The sequence below is a fragment of the Microtus pennsylvanicus genome, chromosome 2 (genome assembly GCF_037038515.1).
Source record: "Microtus pennsylvanicus isolate mMicPen1 chromosome 2, mMicPen1.hap1, whole genome shotgun sequence".
Taxonomy (NCBI): Eukaryota; Metazoa; Chordata; class Mammalia; order Rodentia; family Cricetidae; genus Microtus; species Microtus pennsylvanicus.
Window position 1 is genome coordinate 70,395,407 of NC_134580.1, and position 13,154 is coordinate 70,408,560.

At 47.0% G+C, this 13,154-nt stretch overlaps 1 pseudogene; it reads right to left on the reverse strand.

Annotated features, from left to right (window-relative positions):
• Positions 1–4,805: 4,805 nt before the first annotated feature.
• LOC142843678 (proteasome subunit beta type-3 pseudogene) lies at positions 4,806–12,890 on the reverse strand (annotated as a pseudogene).
• Positions 12,891–13,154: the final 264 nt, after the last annotated feature.

The window sequence follows — 13,154 nt, forward strand, 5'->3', positions numbered from 1 at the left end:
CCACCTCTAATCTGAGCCGCGCCATCTGCTAGAAGCTTACATAAGGATACGGAAGAAGGAAGTTCACTCTGCCTGCTTGCTCCTGCCTAGCTAGCAAGTCCATTCTTTTGCTAGCATTAGATCCTACTCCTTTGGAATACTCGTACATGATGAAGACTAGCTGAGACATCCAGCCTCATGGACTAGATTCTTGGACCTTCCATTCATAGCCAGTTATTATTGGATTAGCTGGACCACAGCCTGTAAGTCATTCTAATAAATCTCAAATATATATATGTGTGTTCTATATATAGAGTTGTCCCATATCTCTGTCAAATTATGCTCTGTGGCACAGGCTTCTCTCTGCCTTTATCTGGTTTTCCCACATTGTCTTCTCTGAAATACAAGCCCTATGCAGGTAATCCCTGTGTGTCTTGTTCAGTCCCCTTATTATATAACCAGGTTCATATGGCGTATTCACTCAACAGATCACAATGGCTTTAATACATCCACTGAGCATGAAACAATGCATCAGGAACAACTTTTTACTTCAAGCTCAGGATAAGAGCACTGTTATGCCCAAATCTGCGAAGTTCCACAAAAAGCCAACAAGGGAACCGAATCCTGTATGTAAAAGCAAGGAGCTTTTATTTTATGCAAGTTTACAAACTCGGTCTCTCTGCATGTCCAACGTATTGGAATAAACGGAGAGCCCCGAGCTCAGTTAGAGCTAGGGTTTCTGAGGTCCAGGATCCCTGATTGGCTGACATTTGCCTAGGGGTGTCCTGGTGAGTGTGCTGGCAGGTGGTCCTATCTATAATGGTTGGAATGCTAGGCATTTTCATTGGATGGTCTGTTCTTGAGTGGTGCTTGGTAATCTCAGTTTGTGGTTCTTCCTACAGCCAGGGTAAACTACTGAGACTCAGGCCTCCATTAAACTTATCAATGGCTGAGTCTTACTCTGGCAGGTGATAATGGTTGGAAGTAAAGAACTTCTTTGGGTGCTCTGTTTCTGTTTAGCTTATCATGGCTGGCTCCTACAGCACCAAGTGTTCTTGTTAGCTCTCTTACTGATGGGGGAAGATGGTGTCCAGAGAGGCTGAAAGACTGTTTGAGAGGACGGAGCAGCCGGCATAGGACTCTAGATTGTCTCAGGTGTGTCTAGCACAGCTTCATGATCTTAGTATTTCCCAGGGGTCAGGAAGCAATTAGAATAAGGAAAGTATGGCTCAGGTGCTGGCAGACAGGTGACAGTTACCTGTAATCTACCACTCTGAAACAAAGTACCAAAATTCAGTGGTTTAAAATAGCCAAGGGTCTTTACTTGCAAGTGTTCGTTGCAATGAGCCATTGGTCTAGTTTGAGACCTCTGGTTTCTGCTACTATCAATGCTGGGCCCGCACTGGGACTCCTCTTGGATATCCTGTTGTTTTCCTGTGTCATGGAGGCCTTCAGCTTTGGATCTGAAAGTCTGGCCCCTTCACATGCTCCAGGAGACCTTAGATGGGGCGGATGTTGGGATGTGCCAGTTCATAGCCCTGTTTCTGGGCCCGGTGGTTGCTGGCTTGGTCAGGCTGCCAGCTCTCTCCCCCACCCCCCACCCCGTGGGTTCTCCAGCACCACCGCTGCTGGCTCACTCTAGGCAGATAGCAGCAAGGGGGGGGGGCAGTTCTCCTGCTCCCATACCCATAGGGCCAGTGGTTGGCTTTAAATAAGACACTGGAGGAAGACCACAAGGAACCAGATTAAACCAGCCTAAACCAAACAGAGTTCCCCACTTCTAGGTGACCTAGTGTAAGCAGTCTTGGGGCATGGCGTGTATGAAGAAGTGCACTCTCGTCCTGAGCCCCACATACAGCTGTAGATTCTGTGTGACTCCAGGAGAAGTAAGAGGGCTCTTCCAGGGAGGAGCCCCTTGTCCCTCCACTCTGGGAACCACCCTTGTTTCATGCAATCAACCTTCCTTCTTCATTTTTCCCTTCGGGTTGGGCTCATTGACTTTGTCTGGGCCAAGGGCTGAGCCGACTGGGTCCTTGTAGAGGTTTGAATGAAAAATGTCCCCTACAGGCTCTTGCCTTTGAATACTTGCTCCCCAGTTTGTGGAAGTTGAGGAGGTTCAGCATTGGACTTGGAGGTTTCAAAACCTCTCCCATTCTCAGTGTGCGTGCGCTCTCTTCTCTCTCTCTCTCTCTCTCTCTCTCTCTCTCTCTCTCTCTCTCTCTCTTTCTCTCTCTCGGAGCGGTACAAGATGCAAGTTGCTGCTTGCTGCCTCTGCCCTGCCATTATGGACTTTAACTCTCTGGAACCATAAAACAAAAAAAAAAAATGCTGTCTTCTGTAAGCTGGGCTAGGGTGTTGACTGCAGCAAGAGAGGAGTAATAAATGCAGTCCTGAGTGCAGGCACAGATGATGTGACAACAATCCCAGGCCTCAGAGCCAAGCAGCTCCTTGCATTCCTTCTCTCAGAGACATCTTCCTTCCCACCGAGCGCATATTAGGGACCTCACTGCCTACTCTGAATCTCCTTCCTCTGGGGGAGAATTTCAGACCTGTTGTCAATTCCCCTTGAGACTGAACTTGGACATCCCTCTCCAGATAAGTAGGATTGATCCAGTCCGACAACAGGTCACCACTTTACAGGACACACGTATCTGGATTATAAGGGATTTGAAGCGGCAGAGAGTGCTCACTAAGGGATCACAATAGCCACTCACAAAAGCCCCTTTCTCCTGGGGTCCATCAAACATCAGGCTGAAAAGAACTGGAGAGGCTTCAAAGAAAACCACTAGGACTCGGACTAACCAGGCAGTGGGTGATGGCCTTGAAACCTTGATCCTCCCGCTGTCCCTGTCCAACCGCTGACATTAAAGAAGTGCTGCTGCAACCAGTTTGTGCTATGCTAGAGCTGGAACCCAGGGCTTCCACAGTAGGCAAGCCCTCTATGAAACGCATTGTCTCCCCAGCTGCCCACCAGGCTTCACTGGGTCAGAAAGTCAGGCCTGGGATCTCCAGCTAAGAGGCTCTGTTCTCTCCCCTTCCTTACACTGCTGGGACCTACATAAATCTGAATGCTCTTCACAGACATCCAAGCTCAGAAGCCCCTTCTAAAGCCCTTCCTGGAAGTTTTAGCTCTGAGAGAAGTTTGGTGTCCTGCCGTGAAGAAAGGCTCCCAGTGATGACTCTGTGGCTGGATGGCTTCCTGCAGCTGCAGGCTGTGTCTGCTTAGTCAAGGTGTCCTCCGAGCCAGGAGCAGGCCACCCCCTTTCTCCTCTTTCACCGCCTTCTGCAGGGCTCTGAAGGCCCTCTCCTATCATGTCTTCATGCGCTGGAGAGCCATACCACATTGGCCAAGTGGCTCACACCAAAGTATTTGCATCCCGGCTGGTCCCTATCAGCTGTGGCATCTGAGGCAATCATTCTACATAAAATGCAAAAGGGCCAGGGTTTTGTTTTTAACCAAACTTCCTTTTTTCCTTCCTTCCTTCCTTCCTTCCTTCCTTCCTTCCTTCCTTCCTTCCTTCCTTCCTTCCTTCCTTCCTTCCTCCCCACCTCTTTCTTTCTTTTTACTTCCTTTTTCTTTCTTTTTTTGTTTTTATTTTGTTTTCTGAGACAGGGTTTCTCTTTGTAGCTTTGGTTGACCTGGAACATGCTTGGTAGATCAGTTTGAATTTGGAGATCCTCGTGTTCCTACCTTCTGCATACTAGAATTAAAGGTGTAGGATACCACACCCTGCTGGGATTTGGCTTTGACCCACCACGGACTGAACTCAGATGAAGACAATGAGTCCTGGGAAATACAAGGCTCTTGCCTGCTCCAAGCCACAGTTTCAAGTCAGTCTGGGGGTCAGGTCACTTTAGGATTTAAGCTCAGATTAATGTGACTCTGAATTCACCGTTTTCTCTCTCTTCTGGCCCACATTTGCTCACCTGCTGCACTCAACCGACTGGGAAGATCTGGCAGGCTCAGCTCAGCTTGGGGACCCTAGTGTGCGTCTGCTCTTCCTCCTGATGGCAAGGCCCAAGCTGGGAGCTGACAAGCCCTGCAGCCCTCTGGGGTGGCTGCCAACAGAATGGGTTGGGCTCTGCCCAGATGTCGCTCTGCCAGGGCTTGATGAAGGCTGGCTTCCTCTGCTGGCAGTGATTGGCAGGCATTTATTTCCCTTTAAGAGGCCAGCATCTGTGGTGTGTTTATGGTTTAATTTTTATTTTCTCTGCCACAGATCTGCTAAAAGTCTGGGGAAAGACAGCTCTGCCTGGACAACTGTTCCCTTAACCCTGGAGACAGCCATCTCTGAGGGACAGCAGCCTGGGCCTTCTCAGCGGCTCACAGGGCAGGATGGCCCGGGCCAGCTTACATTTTGCTCTTGACTGAGATTCCTACTAAAGATCAGCTGAAGGCTGTATTAGCTGTCCCAGGAGGTCCCAGCTTTCCACTGGGGTCCTGGCCATTACAAGGTGTGGCTTTGGGACAGTACATTCTTTCTTTTACTATGGTTGTTTGTTGTGTTATTTACATATTTTTCGAGAGAGAGAGAGAGAGAGAGAGAGAGAGAGAGAGAGAGAGAGAGAGAGAGAGTGTGTGTGTATACAGTGTCTGCTCCCCATGCTCACATGTAGATTCCAGAGTGGGGGAGGGGTCCTCCTCTACCAAATCATATAATAATATCTATTATTCCCTGAACTTGGAACAAGGCTGGTAGCCAGTAAATCCCAGCCATCCTCCTGTCTCTGCTTCTATAGTATTGGGATTGTGGGTACCCAGCTTTTATTTTTTTGAAAGAAAAGCAATTTTATTTAAAAAAAATAATATAACAAAAGGAAACTGGGACCAGAGCGCAGGGTTAGTCCATCCGGGCCTTCAGTGTCCTGGTAGTGATCTTGTCCTTTTCAATGATGTGGACAATGACGCCCATGCCCGAGACAGCATCCCCGTCCACGGCATTCAGCATGGCTTGGGAAATGGTCTCAAACAGGTGTTCTGGATCCATGTTGGGCTCCCAGAGAGACTCGCACATCCCATACATCTGTTCGGAGCAGGTACCACTGACTACAAAGTCGTCAGTTACCATGGGGCAGCCAATCAGGTCTAGGGAGCAGGTGAAGGGCTTCGGGTCCAACCTGGCAATGACAGGCTCTGTGGAGTAGGGACCAAACCGTTTCTCATACAAGAGGTTGGCCACCATGCTCATGAGGGTGTAGGGCTTGATCTGCCGACCTTCCTTCAGCTCATACAGGTTCAGTCGGAACTTGAGGTCTGGACGTTGGTGGCCAGCCCGGCCAAGCCTATGTACAGCCTGTCACCCATAGGAAAGATCTTCTGGGAGTCTGTGGTCACCATCTGGGCCTGGATCCCGAAACGCCGGTCCGCGGCAATGGCCACACAGTTCTTTCCCTTCATGGCCATGACAGCCCCTCTGTTATAGGACATAATAGACATGATTGCGCCACTGCGATTCTTGTCTGGTACCCAGCTTTTCACACAAATGATGGAATTCGGATTTAGGTCCTCATGCTTATGCTGAGCCATCTCTCTCCCTGACCCCTGAAAGTCACGAATACATTTGAGCAATGCTGACACTCCACCCTAGCGCCTCCTGCTGGGCAAGTGCTCTACCTGTGAGCAACACAACAGGCTGGTGTGTAACACTTAGATTGGAGATGGTTTAAAACTTAAAACAGTTGCAAAAATAATCCTGAAAATTCCTACAAAAATACCCTTACTCCCCTGGCCCACACAGATACCTTAGTGACCCTTTGGGATCTGGCGATCTTCCCTCCAAAGTATCAGATGCAAGTTCCACTCTCGTTTCCTCAGGTTAGATTACACACGCTCTTGCAATACTGTTTCTTATTTTCAGTTTTTATCATCTCCCCTGAGCTGACTTGGAGTGATCCCGTCTCCAGCCCTCACCTTCTACATCTGTCTTTACCACCTTTCACCGTCTACGCAGCTCCTTGTAACTCCTGCTCTGATGGTGACACCTTTCCACTGCATAGCACATCTGCAGTTCACAGTCTGGCCCTCCCCTTCTCTGCTCTCCTGCTCTGATGGTGACACCTTTCCACTGCATAGCACATCTGCAGTTCACAGTCTGGCCCTCCCCTTCTCTGCTCTCCAGTTTCCTTTCCTGTGTCCTCTCTGAGCATTATTTCCACAGTTTGGCTGAGATGTTGGCGTTCGGTGTTATGACTGTCGTATATTTTATTTCATCTGCTTAGTTCTCTGCTTGTGAACTACTCGTTCCTAACCTCCGACTTCTCCAGTTTGCCTGACCTGTTCTTGGCGCTCTTGTACACACTGGCCTTTCTCCAGTTCATCAACTCAAGACACCTTCTTGGGCCAGCTTGGACTTGCAGGCAGATGGCCTCATTGTGTGAGGACCCTAGCAGCATGTCCTGTTTCCTTGATCCATATCTTCCTTTTTTGGTTCACTCTCTCGTTTAGGAGTGCATTCTCCAGTAGTTTTCTGGGGGGAGAGGGGTGGTGGGGGATAAAAGGTAGCTGGAGGCAAATAATATTTTGAATGTCTAGGGAAACTTTTTGCCAATCGCGTCGCTCACAGGGCTGCAGAGAAGCCAGAGCTTGCCCGAGGCTACCTTTACTTCAGGCTTCCAGTCACTTGGACCTCCACTGACACTGTGGTGGGAACTGGCTTTCTCTCCTTGCTGAACCTCCTTAGGGTCCTCTCAACCTCAAGATGCACGGTTTTCATTTGAGGAGGTTTCCTCAATTGTTTTATTGATATTTCCTTCCCAAATTCCCCATCTTTGTCCATGGAATCTTTGTCTATATGACCTTTTCTTGTAGAGTTTGGGTAATTATGACCATATTACTATCAAAAGTGTGTCCTGTCTACCTTTCTAGTTCTGTTTCTTCTAGGACTTCATATTTGAGCCCCTAGGGTCCTTCCCCATCCTCTCTTTATGAGAAGTCAGAGCCAAGAGCAGGTAAGCATGTAGAATCCTTAGCTCTGTCCTCTTGGTCCATTTGTTTCTGAAAGGATGCTTGGCCACTCTTGCATCTAGAGACCAAGGTCTCCAGCTACTGGACCTGGAGGGGAGCTGGTGCTGCACCACAGGTTCACTTTGCCCCCCACATCTCCCTTTGTGCCTGGAGACCTTTAAGATGATACCAGAGATTTACTTGGATGGAAAGTGGGCTGTATCCCATGGGCTGGGTTCCAGACTGGATAAGAAGAAGAAAGACGTGCCTCTCTCTGCTTCCTGGCCACAGAGACAATGTGACCCTGTCACTTCACATCCCAGCTACCAGGACTTCTCCAACAATGACAAACCGCATCCTTGAACTGCGAGTCAAGATAAACCCTTCCTTCTTGAAGCTGCTTTTCTCAGGCATTTTCACAACAGTAATGAGGGAGGTAGCTGATGCTGTCAGTTGCCAGAAAAGACTCCAAGAGAACAGTGCCTCTGTGTCAAAGCACTAATCTGTATTGTAAGTATAGTCTTCTGTGATTACCTTATTAATAATCATCCTCTGACAGTAGTATTTAACTCTACAGGGACTTGCATTCCTGGTGGTGACGTAGAGAAAGGCACAAGAGGTAACAACATAAACCAGAACTATTTGAAAAACCAGGCTTTCATTTTATGCCAGGTGCACACTGCAAGGCCAGAGGACACTCTGTGGGAGTTGGAGCTCTCCTTCTAAACTGTGGCTTCCAGGGATAGAACTCAAAAGGTCAGGCTTGATGGCCGGCACCCTCTCCCACTGAATCACCTAGCCTGCCCCAAACTAGGCTTTAATGTGCTAGTCAAAAACAGTAGAATCAAAATGCCCCAGGGAACTGAGTTCTAGAAAGAAGCCGAAACTGGAGCAGAGCCTGGTCCAAGGAAGGACTGCCTCTGCAAGGTCAGCCAGAACTCACTTTAGCCTTGGAGTGGAGTTCCGGCAGGTGGCAGGTGGGGCAAATTAGAGTTTGGAATACAGGAAGTCAACGAAGCCAACAGCACGGAGTCGCTCTGACGCAGGAGGAGGTGGTATTCCGACACTCAACTTCCTACCCACCCCACCTAAAGCTTCCTAGAAGGCAGGATTTGAGGAAAGGGGTGGAAATAGAGAAGGCTGGAGTAGTCACACAGATTCGCAGAGGAACTTGGGTAATAATAAAACCTTCCTGAAACCGCAGCTCAATACTGACAAGCAAAGACAGGCTGTCCTGAGGAGCTGATTACAGGTAACTCTGACTCTCAGCCCCACTGAATTCCACGTGAGGTGAGTCCACTCACCAGGCAGTGGGAGGGTCAGACTCTGGAGCAAACAAAGCACAAAATAAAGGGGAAATTGTATTATTTCCACCGCATTGTTTTTTATAAAAGCTCTCAAAAATATAATGAAAGGAGACGGGAGAGATGTTAGAAGCTAGCTGGGAACATGTGACTCATGACCGAAAGCAAATGTAGATAATGGGAGCAGACATGAAACCATTCATGCGAATGAATATTTACGAGGGGATTTATAGGACAAAAATAGGTGGACTGTGTGCAGAAGTGATATTTCAGGATTATGCAGGGCAACTTTACAAAATAACAAAATGACAATTCTAGACATAAAAATTAAAATCTTGGAACTGAGAATATGACAGGTGAATAGTAGATTCAACTTGAGGAAAAGGGGGTGCTCAGTAAGGGTGAAGAAAGATGAGGGAAACAGCTCTGACAGGGAAGAACCCGGGGAGGTGTGCAGTGGAGCACCAGCCTCCTAGTTTTGACATTAGCCGGTTTCAGTCTAGTTGGGATCCTAGAAGGGAGGAGCCTACCATATTGGCTCAGAGAAATCCATGGTGAGGCATGCTATACTAACATTGAATTTTAAAGCAATGATAAATAGCTGCATCTTTAATATATTTTAAAAGCCATACATCTGTTTGATAGTTGGAAACTGAAAATCAATAAGCAATGGAAAGTGGCTTTGAGGGGAGGAGGGAGACAGAGAATTGACCCTGTCTTGAACTTGCTAATTGAGCACTTTACTATTGAACTTGCCTGATTTTATTTGCTTTTATGTTTGTGAGACAGGATCTTTATGTAGTAAAGTCTGGCCTGGAACTTGCAATTCCCCTGCCTCAGCCTCCTGAGTGCTGGAAATACAGGGCCAGCAGGCCCAGTTGAAAAGTAGCTTTAATGCTGTCACAAACCAAACCTATTCACCTAGGATTTTATATCCAGCAAAATTATGTTTTAAAAATAAAAACAGGAACTGAGGAGATGGCTCAGTAGGTGCAATGGTTGCCACATAGGCACAAGGACCTGATTTCGAAGCATCAGCATCTGTGTTAAAAAGTGAATGTTTTGTCATGTTCTGTAGCCACAGTTCCAGAGGGACAGAGATAGGCAGAACCATGGCGCTACCTGGCCACAGCCAGTCTAGCTGATATGACCTCCTCCAGCTTCAGTGAGAGACCCTCCCTCAAAACGTAAGGTGGAGAGTGATTGAGAAAGTCACCATATATCTATATCTATCTATCTATCTATCTATCTATCTATCTATCTATCTATCTATCTATCTATCTATCTATCTATATTTAGATATAGATATAGGATAGATGGTCAGAGTTCTTTAGTGACCTAGAACTGGTCGTCTGGATATGGTATTTACTGAGTGGCTTACACTCTGGCTTGTCTAGCAGTGGCTGTCTCCCCGGGAAGTCCTACAGTTGCTCCATTCACATGGCTGCATGTCTCAGCAGGTCTTCAGTATACATCAGAATCCCGAAGAAGTGAGACCTAATACCAGTGAAGAAATGAACTTCCAGGAGGAATTAGGGAAAGCAGACAAAGAGAAAATTCTCCCCTTTCCCACGTCCTTTGTATAGGCTGCATCAGAAGGTGAGGTTCAGGTTTAAGGTGGATCTTCTAACCTTCAGTGATCTAACCAAGAAAAATCCCTCTTAGGTATGCAGAACTGTTTGAGTGTTAGTCAATTCCTGAAGTTGTCAAGCAGACAACCAAGAATAGCCACCACACCTGATGTCAGCTCTCTTAGTTAAGGGTTTCTGTTGCTGTGAAGAGACACCACAACCATGGCTGCTCTTATAAAAGAAAACTTTCAATTGGGGCTGGCTTACAGGTTCAGAGGTTCAGCCATTATGGCCATGGCAGGAAGCATGGCCGCATGCAGGCAGACATGGTGCTGGAAACGAAGCCGAGAGTTCTACATCTGGATCTGCAGGCAGCAGGAAGAGAGAAACCTGGACCTGGCTTGAGCATTTGAAACCCCAAAGCCCATCCCCAGTGACACACTTTCTTCAACAAGGCCACACCTACCCCAGCAAGAACACACCTCTTAATCCCTGTTAAATACCCGCCACACCCTAGTGACCATGTATTCAAATATATGAGCCTTTGGGGACCATTCCTACTCAAATCACCTCCTTGACCTTTCACCTCTGCACATGATTTGCATGTGCACACATGCACACTTCACTCTGTGAACAAATCAGTCTTAAATAAAGACACTTTAAGGTGATCTCAGTGGAGCAGACTCCACAGCTGAGAGACTGCAGAATGAGGTGTTCGGGGTGGGGGGAAACGATGCTGATCTACAGGGAGAAACAGAGCACCAAAGGGGGAGAACCTGTGTAAGGGGAAAAACTGTGTCCTCTGTCACTACTTAAAAGTTTGTCATCCTTTGCAAATGAGAGCACCAAGGAGCCAAGCCTCACTGGAAGCAGTTTGAAAAGCTTGTTTTGCTTGATAGTTTGTTTCAAAGTATTAAATGCAAACTCACTTAAGACCCCAGAAATTACATTTCTAAGTGTAGTTATTCAAGAGAGATACAAATAGACCTTCAAACACATGATTTTGGAAGAATTGCCCATAGCAGCAACATTCTTAACACCCAAAGCAGAAACTACTGAGAGCCATCAAGAAGCAGTGCTGAGTGGGTAATCAAGACACGCTGACCCAGCTCTGGCTTTCATTTTTGAAGATTATTTTGCTTTTCAGTATGTGTGTGCGTGCACATATATATATTTGGGTGCTTGCAAAAGCTGGAAGCATCAGGTCCCTTGGAGCCAAAATTAGAGAAGGTTGTAATCCACCTGACACAGGTTCGGAGAACCAAACTTGGGTTCTCTGCAAGAGCAGCAAACGTTCTAACCACTATGCCTTCTCTGCAGCTCCCAATTTCACTTTCTTATGTGTGGTATCTGTGAGGACTATCATGTAACTCTTACTTTCATCCTAGAGATGTCCCTAGAATTAAACAGAGAAAAACATAGCTTGAAGATGCTGAAGGTGAGTCAGGCCAGGGGCGCAGGCCTACAAGTCCAGCTACTGAACCAGTAACCAGTACTGGGTTACAGGACAAGTCTGAGGCTAGCCTGGATAACTCATCAGGACACTGTCTCCAGATAGAGAATTTTAAAACAAAGGGTGAAGATGTATTCAACCTAGCACGCATGAGGCCCTGGGTTTGATTCTCAGGATCATCAAAAGAAAGGAAGAAAAAAGAGAGAGAGAAAGTGACAGGGGAGGGGAAACCTACATGAAAGCCTGGGAGACTTCGCTGAGTAATTAAAAAGAAGCAGGGAAGGAGAAGCAAACCACAGATGATGAGAAGTGAAAAGGAAACAGTCAGATAACAGGCTCATCCCAACTTCCCAAAGGTCACCATTACATTAAATATACTGTCACAACACCACATGTTAAAGTGAGGATTATCAGGTTGTATAAAAAGCAAGGTCTACCATATGCCATCTGTGGAGAAGCTGTTATAGATAAAGACCCATAAAAGTAGAAGTTTCCTGATAAATCTTGCAAATGCTCAGTCCCTGCTGACCCTATGAAAATCAGGCCAAAAATATAAGGTGGGAAACAGTAGCTAGTATTTCTTAATTAATTGATTAAACAGTCAGTTGTCAGAAAGATGCAAGAGTCCTGAGTGTGTGTGCCCAGTAACAGCAGTGGGAAACGAGTAAGATCAAAGTTGACAGAACAGAGAGAAGTGGAAGAATCGCACTGTTGGGGAAAATGACAGTCTGCCCTCAATAAACAGAGCACAAAGAAGCAGAAACATTACAGATTTCAACAGCGCACAGTCAGTGTCGGCTGGCTCTCTGAGGCCTGTTGAGTGCCGCATTTGAGTGTGGCAGGACAACCTCGTTTCAAGTGTGTGAAGCGCTCATCAAGACTATGGGCTGGAAAAGAATGAGCTTCCCCCAGGTCAAGGGATTGCAGTCATTTCCTACAAAGTTAAACACACATTTATATCTTATATCTTAGCAAAGTTTCTCTTCCTACAAACCCAAGAGAAATGAAACACCTGTACAAAGAAAAAGACACAGGAATGTTGTAGTAGTTTTCTTTTTAATTAACCTAAAGGGTGAATGATTCACATGCGGATAGGCAAGCTGGGTGGCACACACCTTTAATCTGAGCATTTGTGAGGCAGAGACAAGCAAATCTCTGAGTTCAAGGCCAGCCTGGTCTACAGAGCAAGTTCCAGGATAGCCAGGGCCACACAGAGAAATCTTGTCTTCAAAACAAAACAAAAAAAAAGTTGACCAAACAAAAATACCTCCAAAAATCAACAAGAAGGAGGAGGAGGGAGCTGGGCAAAGGAAGTTCATGAACACCGTGAGATACTGCTGTGAACACACACTGAGCAGAATCCTTAAACATCAGGAACACCAGGCCAAACAAACTTAGACATAGAGTATGCATAGTGTGAGTCCACTGGCATGAGTTCCACACACGGAAGACACTTACCCATAGTGCTAGTGTCATGGTTTGATAGGTTGCTGAAGGCCTGGCTCCATGGGGAACTCTTCAGAGGACGAGTGAGTTTGTACAAGATGCTCTATCGAAAGGTGAGGTCGGTTGGAGGAGGAGAGCCAGCAGAGAGTGCCTTTGAAGAACAGGTCTTGTCCCCAGCCTCTTCCTCTCTCTGCCTCCTGTTTACCATGAGGAGGGCCACTTGGCTGCTGCTGCATGCTCCCCACATGACCACATGACGCACCACACAGGCCCGGAATAGCGGAGTCCGGTGGCCGTGACCTGCTGCATCTGAAAGTGCGTGCCAAATCTTCCTCCCTTAGGTTGATATCTCCTGGGTATTATGTCACAGTCACAGAAGACTTACTGACGCAGGCAGGCATCAGAGTAATTGTTGCTTCTTGGAGAAAAGACAGCAAGAGTTGATATGGGGGAGGGGG